The following is a 24487-nucleotide window of genomic DNA, read 5'->3' as shown; positions in this document are numbered from 1 at the left end:
AACAGTTCCACTTGTTCAGTGATGAAAAGAGCCGTCTACACTCAGAGAGAGGACTATGGGAACTGAGTGTGGAACAAAACATAAAATTTTCACTCTTTCTGTTATTGTTTGCTTGCATTTTGTTTTCTTTCTCAGTTTTTCTGTTTGTTCCTTATTGATCTGATTTTTCTTATGCAGTAGGATACCTGTATAACTATGTAGACATATATTGGATTTAACATGTATTTCAACATGTTTAAAATGTATTGGACTATATGTCAGCTAGGGGGGAGAGTGGGAGAAAGAGAGAAAAAATTTGGAACAAAATTTTTTGCAAGGATCAATATTGGAAAAATTACCCATGCATATGCTTTGTAAATAAATTAAAAAAAAAAGAAAACATTTCCTTAAAAAATGAAATTGTTTAAATGCAAAAAGAAATCCATTGAAGAAAAATCTTATGAAGTAGAATTAATCAAATGGAAAAAGAGATACAAAAACCAAAAAAATTCATACATTAAAAACTAGAACCATGTAAATGGAAGCCAATAACTCTCTATGACATCATGAGTTAGTCAAACAAATGAAAGAGAATGAAAAAATGAAAATGTAAAATATTTAATTGGAAAAACAACGTAATTGGAGAAACAACCAGATCACAATATTATCAAGGAAAACTGCCCTGATATACTATAAGTGGGGAAAATAGTCATTGAAAGAATCTATTGACCTTCAGAAAGAGATTGCACAAGGAAAACTTCAAGAAATATCCTTGCAAAATTCCAGAACTACAATCTTAAGGAAAAGGAGCTGCACACTTTTAGAAGAAAAAAAAAAAAGGCAACATCAAAAACAATTTAAATTATTGAGGAGTCTCAATCAGGATTACCTAGAATTTGGCATCTTCTTCAAGAAAATATCTGAGGCTTTGGAATGCCATATTCCAGAAAGCAAAGAATCTTGAATTATAATCAAAAATCAACTATCCAAATGAGACTGAGCATCATCTTTCAGGAGAAGAGATGTGTCTTTAATGAAGTAGTAATCTTTCAAAAATTTCTATTGAAAAGACCAGAACTAAACAGAAAATTTTACCTACCAACATAGGACTCAAGAAAAGCATAAAAAGGTAATCAGGAAAGAAACAACAACAACAACAACAACATTATTCAAGGTTAAGTTGTTTACATCCCTACATAGGAACATGATACTCGTAACTTTTGAGAACTATAACTTTTAACAGAGCAGGCAGAAAGGGACATACATAGAAAGTGTGGGTATAAACGGACTCTGAAGTCATATTAAAGAAAAATATATTAAAACATAGAAAAAGGATTGTACTAGGAGAAAAAAGGAAGAAAGAGGTAAATTAGGTCATATGAAGAGGCACAAAAAATCTAATACATTAGAGGGAAAGAAGAAGGGGCAGGGTGAGCATTGGCTGAATCTTAATCTCATCAGTTTTGGCTCAAAAAGGGAATAACATCCACACTAAATTGGGCATAGAAACTTGTTTTCCACTGTAAGGAAGTAGTAGGGGGAAAGGGAAAGGAATAAAAAGGAGGTGGATAGAAGGAAGGGCACAAACATTAAGAGAAAGGGGTAAGAAAAAGGAGGGTTATCTTGCTCTCTAGAAAGAAGGGAAGATTGAGGGAGGGATTGATCAGGAAAAAAAAAATACTACTTAGGAGAGACAGGGTGGAGAGAGAGAGAAAAAATATATAGAAGGAAGAAAAAAGGATGGTGAAATATTTACATCTGGTAATCATATCTGTGAATGTGATTAGAATGATCTCCCCCTTAAATGGAAGTGGATAGCAGAGTGAAGTAAAAAACAGAATCCTACAATATGTTATTTATAAGAAACATAGTTGAAATAAACATGCACAGAATAAGAATAAAAGACTACAGCACAATATATTATGCTAAAATAGATCTAATTAAAACTGACAAGGAAGTTACATCTTGTTAAAAGATACCATAGACAATGAATTAATATAAAAACTAAACATATATGTCCCACGTAGTATAGCATCCAATTTCTTAGAGAAGCAGTTATAGGAAGAAATAGACAACTATATATTGAGATATCTTAAATCTCCTCTTTTAGAATTAGGTAAATCTAACCACAAAATAAAAAGAACATTCGGGAGATTCAAATAATCTTGCAAAACTGAAATATGATAAATCCCAGAAGCAAAAACTAATTGTACCAGAAAGGAGTAAGCTTTTTTTCTCAGTGGTACGTGGCACTTATATAAAAATTAACCGTGTATTAGTAAACAAAAACCAAAGGAAAAAATAGTAAATGCATTCTTTTCAGATCATGATGCCAAAAAATTACATGTAATGAAAGGTCAGGGAAAGATAGAATAAAAGTCAATTGGAAATTAAATAATTTAATCTTAAAAATAAATGGGTCAAACAACAAATCATAAAAACAATAATTTCACCCAAGAGAATGAAAATAATGAGATGACATAGCAAACATTATGGAATGCAGCCAAAGCAGTTTTAAAGGAAAATTTTATGTCTCTGAATACTTACATGAATAAAATAGAGAAGGAAGATATTAATAGATTAGACACACAACTAAAAAAGTTTAAAAAAATTAAAAATTCTAATTAAATACAAAATTAGAAAATCTGAAAATCAAAGATGATATTAATAAAATTGAAAGTAAGAAAACTATTGAACTAATTAATAAAATTAAAATTTGGTTTTATGAAAAAAATAGTTAAATCTTTAGTTGATTTAATTAGAAAAAGGAAAGAAAAAAACCTAAAATTACCAGCATCAAAAGTGAAAAAAGTGAACTTTTTAATGAAGAAGAAATTAAAGGAATAATGGGGAACTATTTAGTCATATGGATTTAAAGTGAATTCTCTGAAAAATTTAAGGAACAATTAATTTCAATGCTATGTTAAATTATTTAGAAAAATAGGCAAAGAAGATTTCTGCCAAATTCCTTCCATGATACAAATATGGTGTTGATACCTAACCAGGAAGAATAAAAAGAAGGAAAATTACAGACCAATCTTCCTAATGGATATTGATGCAAAAATTTAAATAAAATATTATCAAAGAGATTACATCAACATATCAGCAGGAGGATATACATTATGATCAAATTATATGTATATCAGGAATGCAGGGTTGGTTCAGTAAAAGGAAAATTACTGGCATAGTTGACCATTATCAATAATCAAAGTAAACAGAAAATCATACAATAGTCTCAATAGATGCGAAAAATATTTTTTACTAGCATATATTCCCTATTAAAAAACTCTAAAGAGCATAGCCATAAATGAAGTTTTCCTTAAAATGATAAGCCTCTATCTAAAACCATCAACAAGCATTATTTGTAATGAAAAGACACTTGACCTATTTCCAATAAAACTAGGGGTATAATTTATGAGAAACACTAGAAAATAGTATGTCACAAACTCAACATAGATCTGCATTACACAAGTAATGCCAAAATAAAGTAAAAAACTCAAAATGCTTAAGAAAGCAAGGGGTAGTTTTTTGTGTCAGATATTTGTAGAAGGCATAGAAGGAAGGAAGAAATAGAGAACATTATGAAATGCAAAATGAATAATTTTAATTACATTAAATTAAAAAATATTTTACACAAGCAAAATCAATAAAGCCAATCTTAGAAAAGAAGTAGAAGACTGGTAAAAAAAAATTATAGCAAATATGTTTGATAAAGCTGTCATTCTAAAATATGTGGAGAAATTACTTAAATTTATAAGAATGCAAGCCATTCCTCAATTTGTAAATGGTCTAAAGATATAAACAGACAATTTTCAGATAAAGAAATTAGTTATCTATAGTCATATTAAAATGCCCCACAGTACTATTGATTAGGGAAATCCAAATTAAAAACAACTGTGAGATACCAATTCAAAACCAATCATACTGTCCAAGATGGCAAGAAAAGATAAAACAAAATGTTGGAAAGTATGGGGGAAAACCTGGAATACTAATGTATTGTCAGTGGAGTTATGAAGTCACTCAATCATTCTGGAGAGCAATTTGGAACTAAGCCCAAAGGGCTATCAAACTGTGCATACCCTTTAAAAAAGGAACAACTTGTTTGTAGCAATTCTTTTTGTGAGGATAAAGAATTGGAAAATGCATAGATGTCTGTCAATTGGGGAATAGCTGAATAAATTCTGGTTTCTGAAAAATGTTTTCTAAAAAAAATGAAAAGTCTGATTTAAGAAAAAGCTGGAAAGATTTATGTGAATTGATGCTGAGTGAAGTAAGCAAAAATCAGAAAAAAAAAAATATTGTACACAGAAAACAACAGGATTGTATAATAATTAACTATGATATACCTGATTTTTTCTCAGCAATTCAGTGATCCAAAGCAATGTGGATAAACTTTGGATAGAAAATGACATCTGCATCCTGAGAGACTATTTTCACTTCACTTTTTTTTTTTTTCCAGAGCAATGAGAAACTGTCTCCTCAGGATATGTAAACCAAGAAAGTAATAGTTAGCAGTTCTAATTGTTAATTCTAACTTAGAACCCTTTTGGTAAACTCTCACACTCTGTTAGAGCATTGAACTCAGCTCATCAAGTTGGGCTCAGATATATTCAATAATTTTTTATGCTACTATCGTTTTCTTTCTTCATATGATGGCTTTTTCTTATCTTGTCCTTACCAGTATATGTGTTTTTAATAAGCAGAAGAATTCAATTTCTCCCTGGAATTTTGTGGAAGAGAAGAAAGTATAAAGATCATTTCTATCTAGGAGGTCATTAAGAGTGGCAAAGTGACAAAAAACTTGACAGAGACATCCATTATATCTTGTCCAAGCTTGAAAAAAATTCAAAGATACTAATTAAACCCACCCAGAGAATTATAGAACAAATGGAAAATTAGTGATGATCATCATTTGGAGCAGATAGAAGAAAAAGGGACTGGTATCTGTACGGGGATTTATTTGTAGCTACAATAAAAAGACTCTAGGTCCTGAAAATAATATATGCTGGTAATCAAAACAAGTAGACCTGTGGCCAAAAATATAATTTCTGGCAAAAACTATCATATTGAATGGCAAAAAAAAGGACATTCAACAAACTTTCAGATTTTCAGGGTTTTTGTCTCAACCAAATCTCAACTTAATAGAAAATTTTAACATATAGGCACCAAAAAACAAAAGATTAATCCCAAGTAATTTAACATGGACAAATTGTGTGTGTGCGTGTGTGTATGTGTGTGTGTGTGTGTGTGTGTGTGTGTGTGTGTTTTTTCTTTTGGCTTGGAAATATATACCATATATTTAAAAACTGACATTAGTAATTGGATAACTTAAAAGAAAAAATTGGGGGCAGAATTTAATATGCTCTGACACTAAAAAGCAAAATCATCTAGGAAAAGGTAAAAAAAAAAACCATAATTATGTTGAATGAATGACGTTCAGGGGAAGAATCAACACAGAGGCATTAGAGGGCAAGGAGGACAAGGTGTGCAGTTTAATGTGAAAATGGTAAAGGAAGAAATTCCATTCCAAACAAATGTTGAGAGTATAAAATATTTGGGAATCCATCTACCAAAGAAAAGTCAGGAATTATATGAGAAAAATTACAAAAGACTTTCCACAAAAATAAAATCAGATTTAAATAATTGGAAAGACATTCAGTGCTCTTGGATAGGCCGAGCGAATATAATAAAGATGACAATACTCCCCAAACTAATCTATTTATTTAGTGCTATACCAATCAGACTCCCAAGAAACTATTTTAATGACCTAGAAAAAATAACAACAAAATTCATATGGAAGAATAAAAGGTCAAGAATTGCAAGGGAACTAATGAAAAAAAACTCAGAGGAAGGTGGTCTAAGTGTACCTGATCTAAAGCTATATTATATAGCAGCAGTCACCAAAACCATTTGGTATTGGCTAAGAAATAGACCGGTAGATCAGTGGAACAGATTAGATACAAAGGACAAAAAAGGGTACATCTATAGCAATCTAATCTTTGACAAACCCAAAGATTCCAACATTAGGGATAAAAATTCATTATTCGGAAAAAACTGTTGGGAAAACTGGAAATTAGTATGGCAGAAATTAGATATGGATCCACACTTAACACCATATACCAAGATAAGATCAAAATGGGTCCATGATTTAGGCATAAAGAGGGAAATAATAAATAGATTAGAGGAACAGAGGATAATCTACCTCTCAGACTTGTGGAGGAGGAAGGAATTTATGACCAGAGGAGAACTAGAGATCATTATTGATCACAAAATAGAAGATTTTGATTACATCAAACTAAAAAGTTTCTGTACAAATAATACTAATGCAAACAAGATTAGAAGGGAAGTAACAAATTGGGAAAATATTTTTAAAAACAAAGGTTCTGACAAAGGTCTCATTTCCAAAATATATAGAGAACTGACCATAATTTATAAGAAACCGAACCATTCTCCAATTGATAAATGGTCAAAGGATATGAACAGACAATTCTCAGAGGAAGAAATTGAAACTATATCCACTCACATGAAAGAGTGTTCCAAATCACTACTGATCAGAGAAATGCAAATTAAGACCACTCTGAGATACCACTACACACCTGTCAGATTGGCTAAGATGACAGGAACAAATAATGACAAATGTTGGAGGGGATGTGGGGAAATTGGGACACTAATACATTGCTGGTGGAGTTGTGAAAGAATCCAGCCATTCTGGAGAGCAATCTGGAATTATGCCCAAAAAGTTATCAAACTGTGCATACCCTTTGACCCAGCAGCGCTACTACTGGGCTTATATCCCAAAGAAATACTAAAGAGCGGAAAGAGACATATATGTGCCAAAATGTTTGTGGCAGCTCTTTTTGTTGTAGCTAGAAACTGGAAGATGAATGGATGTCCATCAGTTGGAGAATGGTTGGGTAAATTATGGTATATGAAGGTTATGGAATATTATTGCTCTGTAAGAAATGACCAGCAGGAGGAATACAGAGAGGCCTGGAGAGACTTAGGTCAACTGATGCTGAGTGAAATGAGCAGAACCAGAAGATCACTGTATACTTCAACAACAATACTGTATGAGGATGTATTCTGATGGAAGTGGAAATCTTCAACATAACAGAAATAACTATACCCAGAGAAGGAACACTGGGAAGCGAATGTAAATTGTTAGCACTAATATCTGTCTGCCCAGGTTGCATGTACCTTCGGATTCTAATGTTTATTGTGCAACAAGAAAATGATATTCACACACATGTATTGTACTTAGACTATATTGTAACACATGTAAAATGTTTGGTATTGCCTGTCGTCGGGGGGAGGGAATAGAGGGAGGGGGGGCAATTTGGAAAAATGAATACAAGGGATAATATTATAAAATATATATATAATAAAAAAAAAATATATTTAACATAAAAAAAAAAAAATGGTAAAGGAAGGGAAGAGTAACATAGGATAAGGTGCAGTAAAGAAAGTTGATAAATTACAGGGAAGGTGATAAAGTATATAGATTGATGGAAATGGGATAAAGAGGAAGGAAAGAGTAGAGGGAGGAGATAAGAGAGGGATCAAGGACTGGGAGAGAGATAATAATAAATAAAAATAATCCAAGGCAATAGTAATTTTAAAAGTAAAATTGCAAGGCAAATTAAGGAGCACAACTAAGTTAGAAAAGTTACCAGGAATAGGAATAAGAGATATATACAAATGTTACAAGAATAAAGAGTAGAATTTATTAGAAATAAAAAAATAAGGCTATTAATCACTGATCTCAGAAAAATCCAAACTTAAAGATTCAGTCAAGAGATCAATCTGCATTATGTGTCAGCCATATTAATATCATTTTAGATGCATGTTTACGTATGTGTAACTGCATCTGTATATATACCTATATGTATAGGTATATGTATATATATATATATATATATATATATATATATATATATATATATCACACACACACACACATATATATATATATATTCATTTACACACATATGTATGTGCATGGGTTTTTGTATGAATACACACAGAGAAACATGCATATATATGCACACACACACGTGTGTGTGTGTGTGTGTGTGTGTGTGTGAATATATCTTTGCTTAACTTTAGCCTGCTTGGGGGAGTTGAGGAGGTGAAAGGGGAAAAAGAATAAAATCAAAAACGCACAGCAGAGAACAAAAGAATAACCTACAAGGAAGCAAGAAAAGATGGACAGGCATGAAAATATAATCTCTTGTATTATCATATATGCTTTCTTGAAAAGAGGATTTATTGTTACATATTTTGAATCTTCTCTGATGTTCTGGGCACATGACAATTTTTTTTCCTTTTATGTCTTTGTTTTTCAATTTTTTCAATTTAGTTTTAAATACATATTTAAAAAAATAATGAAGGATGAGAAAGTAAGATGCACTCGACAAACAACAAAGGGAAAGGTAGAAGGGGGAAAATTACCTCATAAAAAGGGAGGCAAGAAAAGCTTTTACAATGGAGGAGAAAAATGAGGGGTTGACGGGGAATTTTTGAAACTGTCTCAACTAAATTGATTCAACTATTCCTGAGAGCACTTTGAAACTATGCCCAAAGGGCTATAAAACTGTGTATACCCTTTGACTCAGCAACACCACTATTAGATGTGTATCTCAAAAAGATCATTAAAAGGGAAAAGAACATACATGTACAAAATTATTTACAGCACCTCTCTGGTAGCAACGAATTAGATATTGAGGGCATGACTATATATATTTTTATTATAGCTTTTTATTTACAAGATATATGTATGGATAACTTTTCAGCATTGACAGTTGCAAAACCTTTTGTTCCAACTTTTCCTCCTCATCCCCAGATGGCAGGTTGACCAATAGATGTTAAATATATTAAAGTATAAGTTAAATACAATATATGTATACATGTCTATACAGTTATTTTGCTGTACAAAAAGAATCAGACTTTGAAATAGCCTGTGAAGGAAATAAAAAATGCAGGCACACAAAAATGGAGAGATTGGGAATTCTATGTAGTGGTTCATAGTCATCTCCCAACTAGGTGTAGCTGATTCAATTCATTACTGTTCTATTGTAACTGATTTGGTTCATCTCATTGTTGAATATGGTTATCTGCTCCTGTTGGACAAAGAATTGGTCTGGAAATAGTAAAATATTTTGGATGACTTTCTATGTAGTTGTCACCTCTATCAAGCTGAGATCAGTCATCATCAAAATGCTAAACAAGGGTGGGGGCCTTTAGTTAACTTCCTATAGTTAAATAAATAAACTTAGAATCTGCAGGTAACATCTCTGGGGCTTATATACAGAACTTTGATATGATTCTATAAAATTTATTAATACTGATTGAATCAGAGTAGGGGTCCAAATGAATTATTTCTCTCAGTATAGGCTACATTGGATTGCTTGTTGTCTTTTGAAATAGGGAGACAAGCAAGAAAGAAGGAACATTTGGAGCTCAAAATTTTACAATAATGGATGTTGAAAGCTGTCTTTACATATAATTGTAAAATAAAATATTATTAAATAAAGAAAAATAATTTAAGAGAGAAGAATATATAATATACACTCAATTTTCTATAATTTACTTCCCCAATAGGAAAATGGGAGCTTTAAGATGTATAGGGTGATAAAGAGGAGGAATAATTAAAGGAGGCAGCACTTAAAAGATAAATAGGCTTCTGAGGATATTCAAAAATTTAAAAAGAAAGAGAAGAATACATAGTAAAAACAACTGTGAATGTGAGGAGGATGAGCTCAGCTATAAAATGTAAATGGATAACAAAATGAGTTAGAAATAGAATTTAGGATATTTATTGGAGACACACTTTGAACCAGAAAGCCACACAGAGATTTAAAATGAAAGACTAGAGCAGAATCTAATATTCTTCAGAGGAAATAAAAAAGTCAGGGGGAGAAACCATTATACCTAATTAAAAGGGATCATAAGGGAAGTACATTTTGCTAAAAGGAATCATAGACAATGAAATATTATAAAATTGTTTTAAAGGTTTTTTTTTTTTCTGGTAAAGGTATCATTTTTCAAATATATAATGAAAGAGGAAGTGAGGCAAATTTATAAAAATTAAAGCCAGTCTCCAATTAATAATGGTCATATTATATAAACAGGCCATTTTCAGTAGCAGAAATCAGTGCTGAATTTAATCAAAGGAAAATTACTTTAAATTAATTAGAGAAACGAAAATTAAAACAACTCTGAAACACATTCACACTTATCAAAAGTGACAAATGCTGGAGGGGATGGGGGAAAATAAGTACACTAATAAACTGTAATTGGAATAATGAACTATTCCAAACATTCTGGTGAACAATTTGGAATTAGGCCCAAAGCATTATGAAACTGTTCTTATCCTTGATACAGCAATACCATTACTTCTATATCCCAAAGAGCTCAAAGAAAAAGAGAAGGATGCTGCATGTACAGAAATAACAGCTCTTTTTGTTGTGGCAAAAATATTAGAAATTGACTTCCAGGCAAGATGACAGAGAGGACACACACATCTATCTAAGCTCTTTCTTGCCCTCAGAATGTTTTTTTTTTTTCATCATACAGCCTTGGAATTAGTTTGACTAAAAAACCCCACAAATACATTACCAACAGAAGATATCCTCGAAATTTGCCAGAAAAGGTCTGTTTTTGCTTGCAGGAGGGGATGGTTAGAGCAGGCACAGACTGAAGGCAAGCAGCAAGAGCATGAAAGACAGCTCACACTGAGCAGACTGGAGCGGGGCAAGGAATAGCCTCAGCTATTGGAAAATTTGTGGGGAGAATTTAAACCAGTGTGAACTTCTTTACCCTGGTAATAAGCCAGTAGATCAGCAGAGAAGCTATAAACACAGGATGTAAACACTTCAATCCTGAAACACTGGGGTCTCTTTGGACCTGACCCCACCCAGCCAACACCCAGAGTGACTCAGAGTCTCTTAGAGTCTCAGAGAGTGGTTGCTGTGCAGGCAGCTTAGCCATTACTGTTCCACTGCTGCCTCACTGTTACTTTATGTAGTCTGTAGAGGAAGTATTGTAATAACACACTGCCCAAAAAGCAGACTGCACTGGTACTTTTTGCTTGTTTGTTTTCTTTGATTCTTTTTTTGTCAAAATGAGCAAGAAATTAAAGCAAACTCCAACTATAGATAGCTTCTATATGGATACAGAGCAGACTTCAAACCCTGAGGAGACTAAAAACAGAATCTCCAGATGAATCCCCAAAGATAATATGATCTGGTCCCCACCACACAAGACTCTCATAGAGGAAATTAAAAAGTCTCTTCAAGAGAGCTAGAAGAAAAATGGGGAAAGGAAAGGGAAGCTTGGCAAGAGAGTCTGGATAAATCATCCCACTCATTTAAAGATACAGTGGATAAAGAAATAAAAAACAAAATTAGTGTATTGGTAAAGGAAAACAATTCCAAGGAAAACAGAATTAGTGAATTGGAAAAAGAAAATAGCTCTCTAAAAAATAAAATTGGCATTTTGTAAAAAACATTCCACAGAACAAAACAACTCACTTAAAAACTAAATTGGACAATTACAAAAAGAAATGAAAAAGTAAGTGAAGAAAATTATTTATTAAAAATCATAATTGAAGAAATGGAAATGAATGACTTGAGGAGACCTTCAAGAATCAGTCAAGCAAAACCAAAAAAATGAAACTATTGAAAAAAAAATTAAATACTTACTTGGAAAAACAACAAATGTGGAAAATAGATCTAGGAGAGATAATATGAGAATTGTTGGACTTTCTGAAATTTATTATAAAAAAAAAAGAGCCTAGACACTATTTTCCAGGAAATCATCAAAAGAACTGCCCAAGAAACTAGGCATGGACCCACATTTAACACCACATACTAATATTAGATCAAAATGGGTCCAAGATGTAGGCATAAAGAACAAAATCATAAATAAATTGAAGGAACATGAGATGGTTTACCTCTCAGACTTGTGGAGGAGGAAGGAGTTTGTGTCCAAGGGAGAACTAGAGACCATTATTGATCACAAAATAGAAAATTTTGATTACATCAAATTAAAAAAAGTTTCTGCACAAACAAAACTAATGCAAACAAGATTAGAAGGGAAGTAACAAATTGGGAAAACATTTTTACAGTTAAAGGTTCTGATAAAGGCCTCATCTCCAAAATATACAGAGAATGACTTTAATTTATAAGAAATCAAGCCATTCTCCAATTGATAAATGGTCAAAGGATATGAACAGACAATTCTCAGATGATGAAATTAAAACTATTTCCACTCATATGAAAGAGTGTTCCAAATCACTATTTGTAAGAGCCCTTTAAATGGGCACCACAGTGCATCAGGAGATTTGAGTGGTCCAGAAGTAATTTCTGTGGATATTAGGACTGCCTTGTAGGTGGGATCCTATCCATGATGAGATAGCTTCGTAATGGGTGACTCTCTCTCTGATTGGCTGTGTGTGTGACCTCACAGGCCCTTTATAAGCCCACTGTAGGCAGCAGTTGCTCTCTTTAACCTGGCGTTCTTCACCCTGGCTTCCTAGCCTGCGTGGCCAAGCCAAGATGGGTAGCCAAAAGAGGTAATGATTTTGGTAGTGAACATGTGTGTCTTCTGACCAGGTGTTCACTCGGGCATCAGTCAGGGCATTATGTGAGTAGGTATAATAAAGGCTTTTAAGATTACAGGTGGCTGTTCTTGAGTGTGCTACAGGTTATTAGCTATAGATTCAAGAGATTGCAGCCAGAGACCTTTGAAGGCCTCAGAGGACGTGAGCCGGGTAGAGTTCACACTGCAAAGGACAGTGGTCAAAGGTACTCTGGTGGGTCTAGGACAGACTAGTAATTGTAACTGCCAGGAGAGCACGTTACAACTATTGATCAGAGAAATGCAAATTAAGACAACTCTGAGATACCATTACAAACCTGTCAGATTGGCTAAGATGACAGGAACAAATAATAATGAATGTTGGAGGGGCTGTGGGAAAACTGGGACACTGATGCATTGTTGGTGGAGTTGTGAAAGAATCCAACCATTCATGCTCTGTTGTCTGATTCAAACATACCTTTTTTTTTTTTTTTTTATTATATATATATATATATATATATATATATTTTATAATATTATCCCTTGTATTCATTTTTCCAAATTACCCCCCCTCCCTCTATTCCCTCCCCCCGACGACAGGCAATACCATACATTTTACATGTGTTACAATATAGTCTAGGTACAATACATGTGTGTGAATATCATTTTCTTGTCAAACATACCTTTTAAGAGTTTCAGCCCTTTACACATATGAAAACGTATTTCCAAAAGATATTAGTAGAAAACTATGTGAGGTGTGAGTAGGAAAGTTGTGACTGGTAAGGAGAATCAAAGGAGGCTTCATGGGTAAATACATTTTGATTGAGTTCTATAATATAGTTAAGAATTTGGAAGGCAAGTCAGGCAAAGGAGATTATTCCAGCTATAAGGAATAGTGTGAGCAGAACCATGGAAATCAGAAAGTATATTTTCAGCATAAAGAATTGTTCATTGTGCCTCTAGCACAGGAAATAGAATAATAGAAGATAAAAGTAGAAAGGCAAAATGGAAGAATTGTAGAAGGCCTTGAGTACCAGGGCAAATGAATATGAACTTTATTGGGTTGGCAACACTGAATAACAAGATCAGATAACTATATAAGAAACATTAAGGTAGAACTCTGAAAGATAAGTTGGAGAAGAAAGAGAATTGAGTTGAAAAACATCTCTTAGGAGATTATGAACTCCTTGAAAGTAGGAACTGTTTTTGCTTTTGTCTTGTTTTTTGACTTTTTGAATATACTCAATACTTAGCATAGTACTTGGTAAATAGAAAGTGCTTAATAAATGCTTTTGATTGTTGACATTCTTAGACTGTTGTATTATTTATAATTTCCCATCTAGAATAGTTAGGCTATTCTCATTCTCATTGAAGAAGTTTACATTTTGTCACCAATTTTAGGTAACATAGAGAATCAACAAATAGTATAATTGTGCTTAACCACACATTAATGCCATTCTTCACACCAAGAAATGGTAAGGCAGAATTTACATATTTTTGAAAGTAGTTTAAGCATTTAGAAAAGTAGACTCATTATCTTTCACTGGAATCCCAAATTGTTATAGGCAAATCTTCTAATTTACCAAGATTTCTTTATAGTGTCAATTAGTTGTTGATTCTTTATAGTGAATTCTCATGTTTATGACAAACCATTTATTGAAGCTCTAACTAAAACTAATTTTGTAATTTTATTATATTCTGTGTTACATTGCCATGATAAACTATTTATTTTCAAGTCTTGTAATGCTTAGCTATAATTTATTTTGGCTTATGATTATTTTAATTTAAATTGGGTTTTCTATGAATTTTGGATTATGAGGCATCTCATTCAGAATTATAATATTCTTTCCCTCCTGCTATTTTTATATCAGGAAGCATGCTAAATGGAATACTTGAAATAATCTAATTTTCCAATTAGTCTGATGTTAAGACTCTCAATTTCAGTCTAAAAGAATGAATAACCCATTAAAAATTTTAAATGTAGAAATTATACAAAAACTTGATATATTTATATAATATAATGATATTTTATTTCATTTTATTTGAAGGGCAAATAAAGTTGAATACATTATAATTACAATGAGAGTAATTAAAGTAAGATGATTGTCAAATTAAGGTTCAAAAATCCAACAAAAAACAAAAAATAAATTAGATGGATTATTTATTTTTGAGAGCATCTACTTCCTCCCTGGCTAACTTATACTGTAGAATTTTATTCTTAAGGAGTCTTCCAATCCATTCCCTGAATGTTTTGATATGTAATCCCCCAAAATCTAGAATTTAATTATGCCATTTTTATTTTTCTCTCTTCTGATATTAAAAGTATTTCAATTCTAAGAAATAGTGGTCATGTTTCTAATGATTCCTAATATCTCTATCCATATCTCTATCACACCTATTTACCTACTGAAGTGGGAATGATATCCTGAATATATTTTCACTTCATTGGTTTCTTCAACCTTTAAGAGGATAATGATACTTAAACAAATTGAGAATTGATTAGCTGCTCTGCTGTTGGAAGCAACAATAGATATCTGTGTAGCTTAATTTTTTCATCATTACTGTATTATAATTCCGACATGTTATATAGTTTCCTTAATCTTTATTTTTTTCTTCTTTCTTACCAAGTTATCTTTCTGAAAAATAAAACTGCTTCTTTATACTTCTATTAATCATCCAGATGTTGACTACTATTCTTTTTTTCAATTGTTTTTCATTTTCTCACATGGGTTTATCTGCTGCTCTAGACTTTCATTCCCATTACTTTATCAATGCAGTATATTTTTATATAAATCTGATTTGTCTTACACATTTCTCAGATTTTAAAAAGCTTTATGACCCCTGAAGCCAAAAGTTTTATTCTCATTCCTGGATTTTGTTGACTTAATTTCTGTGTCTCTAGTGAAATTCTTTGCCCTACATTGTAAGTATTCTCTATGCCATTTTAGGGGTAATATATATCTATACCTTTCCTTTATTTATTTTTTTTCAGCTAAAAATATTTTTGATCAGATTTTTAGTGCTCTGTGCAAATAATTTGTTCCACTCACAGCCAGGAGCTCATTACTTCTTTATTTTAAGCTATGATTGAGAAATCTAAATCCCTCTTTCAGGCAGAATCTTCTCAGTGATTCATTCTTTTCTTCTGAAGACTTTGTTTATTTGAAGAATAAGGGAAAATCAGATGTATCTTGATAACCTTAAGTATCTCTCCCTTTCCGCAACCAAGTGACTGTAACACTATCATTTGTTCCCATGCAATTAATTTGAAGTGGTGATATTTAAAATTTTTGAGAGATTTTGGAAATAGTGTCAGAAAAATCTTTAACCCTGTTAGGAAATTATTGTCTCCATTCACTTGTATTGACTATAATCAGCCTTAGCAGGGTAACAATATTACTAACATCACCAATATAACTTGAAGTGCCTTCCTTGTCACCTTAAAGCACAATTGTTCTGCCCTATTATAGCCACAAAGCTAAATGTTACTGTGGATAAATTGAGACTTTTGGTGAGTAAAATCTGAGTTCAGATATGACCTCAAAGACTTATGAGTTTATGTTATTGAGAAAATGTTTCTTTCTTCATTGGAATATGGGTGTAATAAACATTCCAGAATCAAGTGAAGTAATATCTATAAAACACTTAGCATGGTACTTGACACATAGGCACTTAATGATTTATTTATTTATTTTGCTCATGGAAATATTATACTTGTATGGCTAATTCACTATTTAAGATTAAAGACCATTGGTCTCTAAGAACTCAGAAAAGAAATTTCAAAAAAAAATGTATTTCCATGTGTAGAATGAACTGTTCATTCCTACTCTCTCTCTCTCTCTCTCTCTCTTTGGTCCCTAAAAACTGTACTTCTATAAGTCAGTAACCTTATTGCCCTGGTATTTCAATTCTGATGTAGTTAGGTGGCACAGCACTCTCTGAGTGGTGGATCTTGAGTCAGGAAGACCTCATTTTCCTGGCCTCAGACACTTTACTGGTTGTGTGACCTGGAAAAGTCACTTAATCCTGATGACCTCAGTTTCCTCTTCTGTAAAATAAGATGGAAAAGGAAATGACAAACAACTTCAGTATCTTTACTAAGAAAATGTTAAGTGAGGTCATAAAGATTTAGACACAACTGAAATAACAATTAGATACAAAACCTGATAACTTAAATATATTGAGCCATGAAGCATTTCAGATCTCTATTATTTGTGTCTAATCAATGTTCCAGAAACTAAGGAAAAAAACACAAGTTTTCATTTTTTCTTTAAAATACTTTATTTTTTGTATTTTAAAAATGTTCACTAGCTTAATAAACTTTATTTTATATTAATAAAATAATTATATACATAATATATGAAGATTATATAAAATCATTTTTATTTTTATTAGATAATAGATCTTTATTTTATTATTTTTAGTTCACTTTTAAACTTAAATATAAAACAGGAAAAAAATTTCCATGTGCAAAGTGGAATATGAGAGGATTCAAAATATAAGGCAATACATTTCCATTTCAAGAAAGCCTACATGACAAATACTACACAGTGTTCAGAGCTGTGCTTTTTTGTCTCTTTGTAGATTTTCTTTTGTTCTCTTTTGCACACTTTTTAATTTATCTTTTTTTCACTTTCTCCCTTGCCTTCTCCAAGTGTATAACTAAACATGGATATACACATATATGTATCCATACATATGTATACATATCTATATCTATCTATATCTCTAAATTTTCATAATCATATAAATACACACCACACACACACACACACACACACACACACACACACACACACACATATATATATATGCACATCCTTATGCATCCATGTATTATGATTGTTTGAATTCTGTTTCTCTAAAGTGGAAAAAAATCTTCCTTCAGAAATCCATGTCTTTTCATATTTTTCTAACTCCATCAACTCCTTATTTCTTATACCACAGCAATATTCCTATCTTTTACTGTGAAGTTATTTTAAATAGTCTAAAACAATATTGATTAATAGGGCTGATCTGATCTATAATGTAGTTTCCCTATTTTTTCTCTTTTGATTGAATCAACTTTAGCTTTAACTTTGCAATTGTAATTACTACCTCTGCTTTTTTTTAAACATAATAAATTTTACTCCCAAACTTTATTTTATAATTGTTTCTATTATTTCCTATCTGACTTAACTGCTTTACATCTCTCTGTTACTTTGTCCTCCTTGCCCTCCCTTCCCCACCCCCCTTATCTTCTCCCTCTATCATTTCTCCTCATTCTCTAGTTTCTATCTGAATTTAGGAGGTATGTTTTTATAACTTTCCAAATATGTAATTTCTTCTGTATATCATTCTTATTAATGTACATGCCTTATACATTCCTTTTAATGTACATACTCTTCTTTACCCTGTTATCCTATTCCCTCACTCTCCTACTTCTTTATTAATTTATGAGACAGCCCCCCTTAACTTCTAAATGTATGTTATTCTCTCTTTTAATCCATATATGTTTCCTTTTAAAAATCCCTCTCTTAACTTCTCTGTTTTAACTATGCACTTAACCTCTTGGTTTAGTTTTAGTTTTAGTTTCTTAGTTTAGAAGACATTTTATCTCTCTCTCTCTCTCTCTCTCTCTCTCTCTCTCTCTCTCTCTCTCTCTCTCTTTATATATATATATATATATGTCTGTGTGTGTGTGTGTGTGTGTGTGTGTGTGTGTGTGTGTGTGCTGGCCTGAGAGGTGAAAATTATTGTGGCTGAAACTAACTCCTAATCCAGAAAACATTAAGACTTACTGCTTTCTGTTTCAGGGTACCTAGTTCTCTACCTCCTGTTTAGTCAGATATTCTTCCCTTGTAGAGATATTTGACAGGTAAGTTTTTCCTTGCCCTCCTAATTTGCTTATAGTATTACTTTAATGTATTCATTTCAATCTTATCTTACTATACAGCATGAGATGTTGATCAATGACTAGTTTCTGCAATACTATTTTTAGTTTTCCCAGCAGTTTTTAATCAAATAGTGAATTCTTGTCTCAGATGCAGAAGCTTTTGGTTTTATCAAACAGCAGGTTGCTACATTAATTGATTGTAAAGTAGGCCTCAGGGTCAGCAACAGTCAGGATAAATGAAAGTCCTTGGTCTTTAGGGGGGGAAGTGAAGGAGGCAGGCAAGCAGAATCCTGAATTTTGGAGTTGGGAGTCACCAACCTCCCTCCTCCTTGTCCTGTCACCAAGTCACTCTACTTCTGATTATCTTAGAAACCAAACATTCATTAAGCACCAATGGTAAGGGCCATTATCCAAGTATATGCTAATAGAGCTATTGTCTCACATCAAATAGGTAATTAGCCTTAAGTGCTCCATTTTCTGATTTAAGCATACTTTTATGGAGTTTCAGCCCTCTACATCTCCTGCTTTCTTGTTTTAGAATACAGGTGGTCACACCATCCATGACTTCTTAGGGAGGTGAGAACCCCAAAAAGGAGGTGATCATAAACACCCTCCCTCGACTTCTCAAGAAAGGAGGTGAAAGTACTAAGATGGAGATGATCACACCCTCCCTGACTTCTCAAGAAGGGAGATAAAAAACACCAAAGGGAAGAGGGGAGTCAAGTCAAATATTGTTAGCGGAGTTCTGGGCTGAGGGGTCTTATTAGAAATAGGTATACACAAACCCATCAATATGGGAGGTATTACACAAGCACATAGCAATAAAGCACAGGTTAGTAGTGATGACTTTTCCCATAGCTGGTACAGGCTAAATGTAGTGTAACAAACATGAATTGTACATGTAAGTAGTGATATACCAAGCAATATGAATCAACATGTATTGTAAAAGATTTCCAGAAGTCCTTGAAGTACGGTATATAAATAACAATCCCACATATGCCTCCTTCAGCAACCAAGAGATAGTCTAAAACAAATCTATTGTCCATTACTTCATGTGTCAGGGAATCCAATGATTCCTGCAGATTTGAAGTTCTGTAACAGTCTTATCATGTCTCAGGAAATCCAATGATTCCTGAGGGTTTTCAAGTCCTGTATCAGTCTCATTAAGAATTTTTGATATCCATTAGTCAATTGCCATAATTGCATTGTTCTTTTAGTGGGGGACACAATCAGAAATGGAACCACCTAATGTTTCTTGGGTTTGCTCCTTCATTTCAAGGATATACTCTGTATCTCTCCAATGGACAAGGTGAATATGGCTCATTAGCATTCATCTGATTTCTTCTCCATCTGTAGAGATACAAGCAAACCCTCTTCCCCAAGCAGTTAACCTATTTAGGCCCTTCAATTCACCACTTTCTGGATTTCTCCACATCACCTGGTGATTATCTAAAGATACTGGAGCTGCTCACATTGGACACTGTCATTCCAGTGGATTATAAAACCTGCCGAGCCAGTGCATCTTTGTCAAAAATCAAGAAGTTAATTGTATAAAGAGCTAAATTTAGAAGTTCTCTAGGGTTAATCTGTGGCTTCTCCTTTCTTTTGTTTTTGGATGAGTGTCTTGATGTCTCTGTTTCTTCTCTCCACTATTGAGTGTCCTTGAGGATTAAAGGGTATCCCAGTAGTGTGTACAATCTTATATTGTGCATAAAAGTGTGCAAAAAGTTTAGAAGTATATGCAAGCCCATTATCTGTTTTTATTGCTTGTGGCACACCCATAATTGCAAATGCTTGTATAAGGAATTCAGTGACCACTTAGGTATCTCTTTTACTGCTGCTATTGCAAAAGTAAATCCTGAAAAGGTATCTATTATAACATGGATAAAAGACAGATGACCAAAAGATTTATAATGGATCACATCCATTTGCCAAATTTTATTGGGTCTCAAACCATGAGGGTCTTTTCCTAGATGGAGCATACTATGCTCCTAGCTTCCTCTTTTGTTATCCCAAATTGCAAATGTAAAGCTCGAGCAGCCTGATGATATTTAGAATGTGCTTTTTGGGCTTCCTTAAATAAGGAGCATTGGCCAACATAGTTAGGCAGCTATCTGCCTTTAAATTACCATCAAAAATAGGACCTGGAAGTCCAATATGTGAGTGGACAAGCAAGATATAAATCTTACCTGGATGCTTTTTCACTTGCTCCTGAATTTCCTTAAAGAGCCAGTATATATTAGAAGCTACAAAATTTATTTGGGCTATGGAACTTTTTTGTACCACATCTACTGAATAGGCTGAATCAGATATTATATTTTTATCTCCTAGCTAATAAATGATTTCATACAATTCATTCTGCTGAGCGTACTGAAAAGGAGTTCTTACTACTCTATAGTTAAGTCACAAGAATATATAGCACAAATGTTATGTTTGGATGCAACTATAAAGATAGTTGGTCTTTTAAGAGGAACTTTGGAAACCTTTTCTTCAAGATTCCATTGCCAATTATGTAATAGTTGGGATATAATGGAGACCCATTTGTAAAATTTGCAGCTGTGACTAATAAAATTTGCCACTCTGGGATGGTTTCACAGCATATATTAACTTGTGCATTAGTATAAAAGGTGTATATCTTCTCAGGTCCAATCCCAGATAATTGTACTCCTCGCTTAATGGCCTTTAATAAAATTCTAGCCACAAGCATTGAGTAAGGAGTAAAACTTTGTTCTGGTTGTACTGGGAGGTTCATCCACTCTATCACACTGTCTCCTTGATGAAGGACTGCTGTAGATGCCTCTTTTGTACCAAAAACTGATATGTCCAAGGGTTTTTGAATGATTCTTTCAACCATATTGGATAAAACCAGTTCAACCTCTCTAAAAGCCTTTTGAGCTTTTTTATAAGCTGGTGTGATGAGTTTAAAGCACTGTCTCTCTTTAAAATGTCATATAATGGTTGCAATTGATAGGTAGTCAAACCTAACATTGGACCCATCCATGGGATATCTCCTGTCAATTTCTGAAAGTCATTGAAGGTATTTAGCTTCTCTGTTCTTAAGGAAAGTTTTTGTACTGTAAAAACCTTATAATATACTTCATATCCTAAATATTGAAAAGGAGCATGCCTTTGAATTTTTCCTGGAGCTATATGCAATTTTTAGTTCCTTAGTGTTTTTATGATTTTTTGTAGACATGCTTCTAATATTTGCTCCTCAGGTGCACACCCCAAGATATCATGCATATAATGTAATAACATTACTTTTGGAAATCTTTTTTTTTTTTTTTTTTAAGAGCAACAACATCATACATTTGACACATAGTAGGGCTATTTTTCATTCCATGTTGCAAAAATGTCCATTCATATCTTTTAAAAGGCTCAGCTAATACTGGGTACTGAAAAGGAAAAAAAAAAAAAAACCTTTTCATATCCTCCTTATTTAGAGGAATAGAATAGAAATAATCCTTAAACCCAAAGAGGCCATTCAGTAGGCAATTGAGTAGGAGATGGAAGTCCAGACTGAAGAGTTCTCATAGTTTCCATCTGTTCATTTACTTTTCTTAAGTCAGTCAGCATCCTCCATTTTCCAGATTTCTTTCTTACAAAAAATACAGGGAATTCCAAGGACTTAGAGAAGATTCTAAGTGTCCTTGTTCAAGTTGTTCCTTTACTATATCTAGTAAGGCCTGATTTTTATCACTAGCTAAGGGCCACCATTCTATCCACACTGGTGTATCAATTTTCCATTGAATAGGAACAGGTGAAAGTGTTGGCAGGCCTTCAACAGCAGTCCTGGCTAAAAAACTGAAGTACTCATTTGTAATCCTAATTGTTGTAAAATGTCTCTTCTCCACAGATTGATGGGGATTTTTTCAACTATAAAAGGAATAAAAACTACTGCTTTGCCTTCAAATGTCTATCTCGAAGTGGTAGCACTAACTTTAGCTGCTATTGATCCTCCTAGGCCAGACATACAGATGTCTGCCTTAATCTTTGCCCAGTGACTGGGCCAGTTGGCACCTCTAATGACTGTATGATCTGCATCTGTGTCTACCAATCCTTCTAATGATATGCTATTTATATAGATAGTCATCATAGGTTGGCCAGCTGTAGCTGCTACAGTTTAGAATATTCCTGGATTCTGTTGTTTGGATTCAAAATCTGGGCAACTATCACCATATTGCCTATTAGGAGTCTACTAACCAAAGTTACTAGTATAGTTCTTAGACTGTTTGTCTATTAAAATAATCATCTTATCTCCTGATCACGGGTAATTAAGGTCCTTGGCCCATGTTTGGCATCACATGTAAAGTACTGGCTAGCTCCCTGGAGGGGTTCAGGGTCAGCCAGAGTCAGAATAAATTAAAGTCCTTGGTCTTTAGAGAGAGAAGTGATGGAGGCAGGCCAGCAGAATCCTGAATTTTGGAGTCTGGAGTCACCAATCTCCCTGCTCCTTGTCCTGCTGCCAAGTCACTCTGCTTTTCTCTAATCACTTTCTAATCCTTGCCTATGATTATCTTAAACAACAAACATTTATCCAGCACCAATGGTGAGAAAAACCATTATCCAAATATATGCTAATAAAGCCATTGTCTCACATCAAATAGGTAATTAACCTTAAGTGCTTCATTGTCTGATTCAAGCATACCTTTTTGGAGTTTGAGCCCTCTACAATTGACTACTGATACTTGTGTAAGAAACTTACTTCACTTTTAAAGCACTTTATTTCTTAGCCAGAAGCAAATAGATTTGATGATTGTCACTTTATGATATACTTGATATATCATATATACTATGATATACTTGATACAGCTAATACACCTTCCTTTATCATTTCCTTCCCGTTATTTCTCCCAGTATTCTTGAAGTTTTTCTCCTTCAGAGAAATTTCAACATTTTTTTAGCTAAATAAAATATTTTTGGGCAGACTGATTGTTATACTAGTTAGATTGATATGCACAGAAAAAGTAAAATAAATTAGATAATAAAGTAATTTAGGTAGAATTATAATTGGCATATTATTTTTATTTACTATGTCTAAGTCCTGAGAAACTACTATTTTTTTCCCATTTATTTAGATCTGATTTGATTTGTATGAAATGTATAATTGTCTAAATATGTCCTGGTATGTTTTGGTAGGTAGACTCCCAAATATTTTATATTGTCTATAGTTTTATTAAATGAAATTTCTCTATTGTTTGCTGATGAACTAGTAAAATATAGAAATGCTGATTATATAATGTAACTATATTTTATGTCCTGCAACTTTGCTAAAGTTATTATTTCAAATTTTTAAAAGCTTATTCTTTAGGATTCCGTAGGCATACCATCATATCATTTGCATTGAGTAATTGTTTCTTTTCCTCATTACCTATTCTAACTCTCTCAGTTTATTTTTTCTGTTACTTCTAAAGCTAACTTCTAATATAATTTTGGATAACAGTAGTGATAAAGGGCATATTTGCCTCACCTTTTACCATATTTAGAAGATTTCTACCTTATCTCCGTTATATAAAATGTTTGCTAATAGTTTCAGATAGATAATGTTTATAACTTTAAGACAAACTTCATTTATACCTGTGCCCTCTCATTTTTCTAATAGGAATGGGTGCTGTATTTTGTCAAAATATTTTTTTTTCTGAATTTATTAAATTAATTATTTTATTTATATTGTTTTTATTATCATATCATCAATTATGGTGAGCATTATTCTAATATTGAACCAGTATGAATTCCTGGTATAAATACTCTCTGGATATTGTGTATTATCTTGATATAAAATTTCTATAATCTCTATGCTAAATTTTACTTTAATATTTTTGCATTAGTAATCAATAGGAAGATCGATCTATAATTTTCTTTCTCTGTTTACTTCCTGGTTTAGGCATCAGTACCACATATATGTCAAAAATAATTTGGTAGTACTTCTACATCACCTCTTTTTCAAATAGTTTATATGTTATTGGAATTAATTGTTCTTTAAAGTTTGGTGGAATTCACCTGTAAATTCATCTGGGTCGTTGAGATTTTTTTAGGAGTTCATTGTTAGCTTGT

The sequence above is a fragment of the Sminthopsis crassicaudata genome, chromosome 1 (genome assembly GCF_048593235.1).
Source record: "Sminthopsis crassicaudata isolate SCR6 chromosome 1, ASM4859323v1, whole genome shotgun sequence".
In the NCBI taxonomy this organism is placed as follows: domain Eukaryota; kingdom Metazoa; phylum Chordata; class Mammalia; order Dasyuromorphia; family Dasyuridae; genus Sminthopsis; species Sminthopsis crassicaudata.
The sequence above is the reverse complement of the archived record's forward strand: the minus strand, read 5'-3'. Positions refer to the sequence as shown.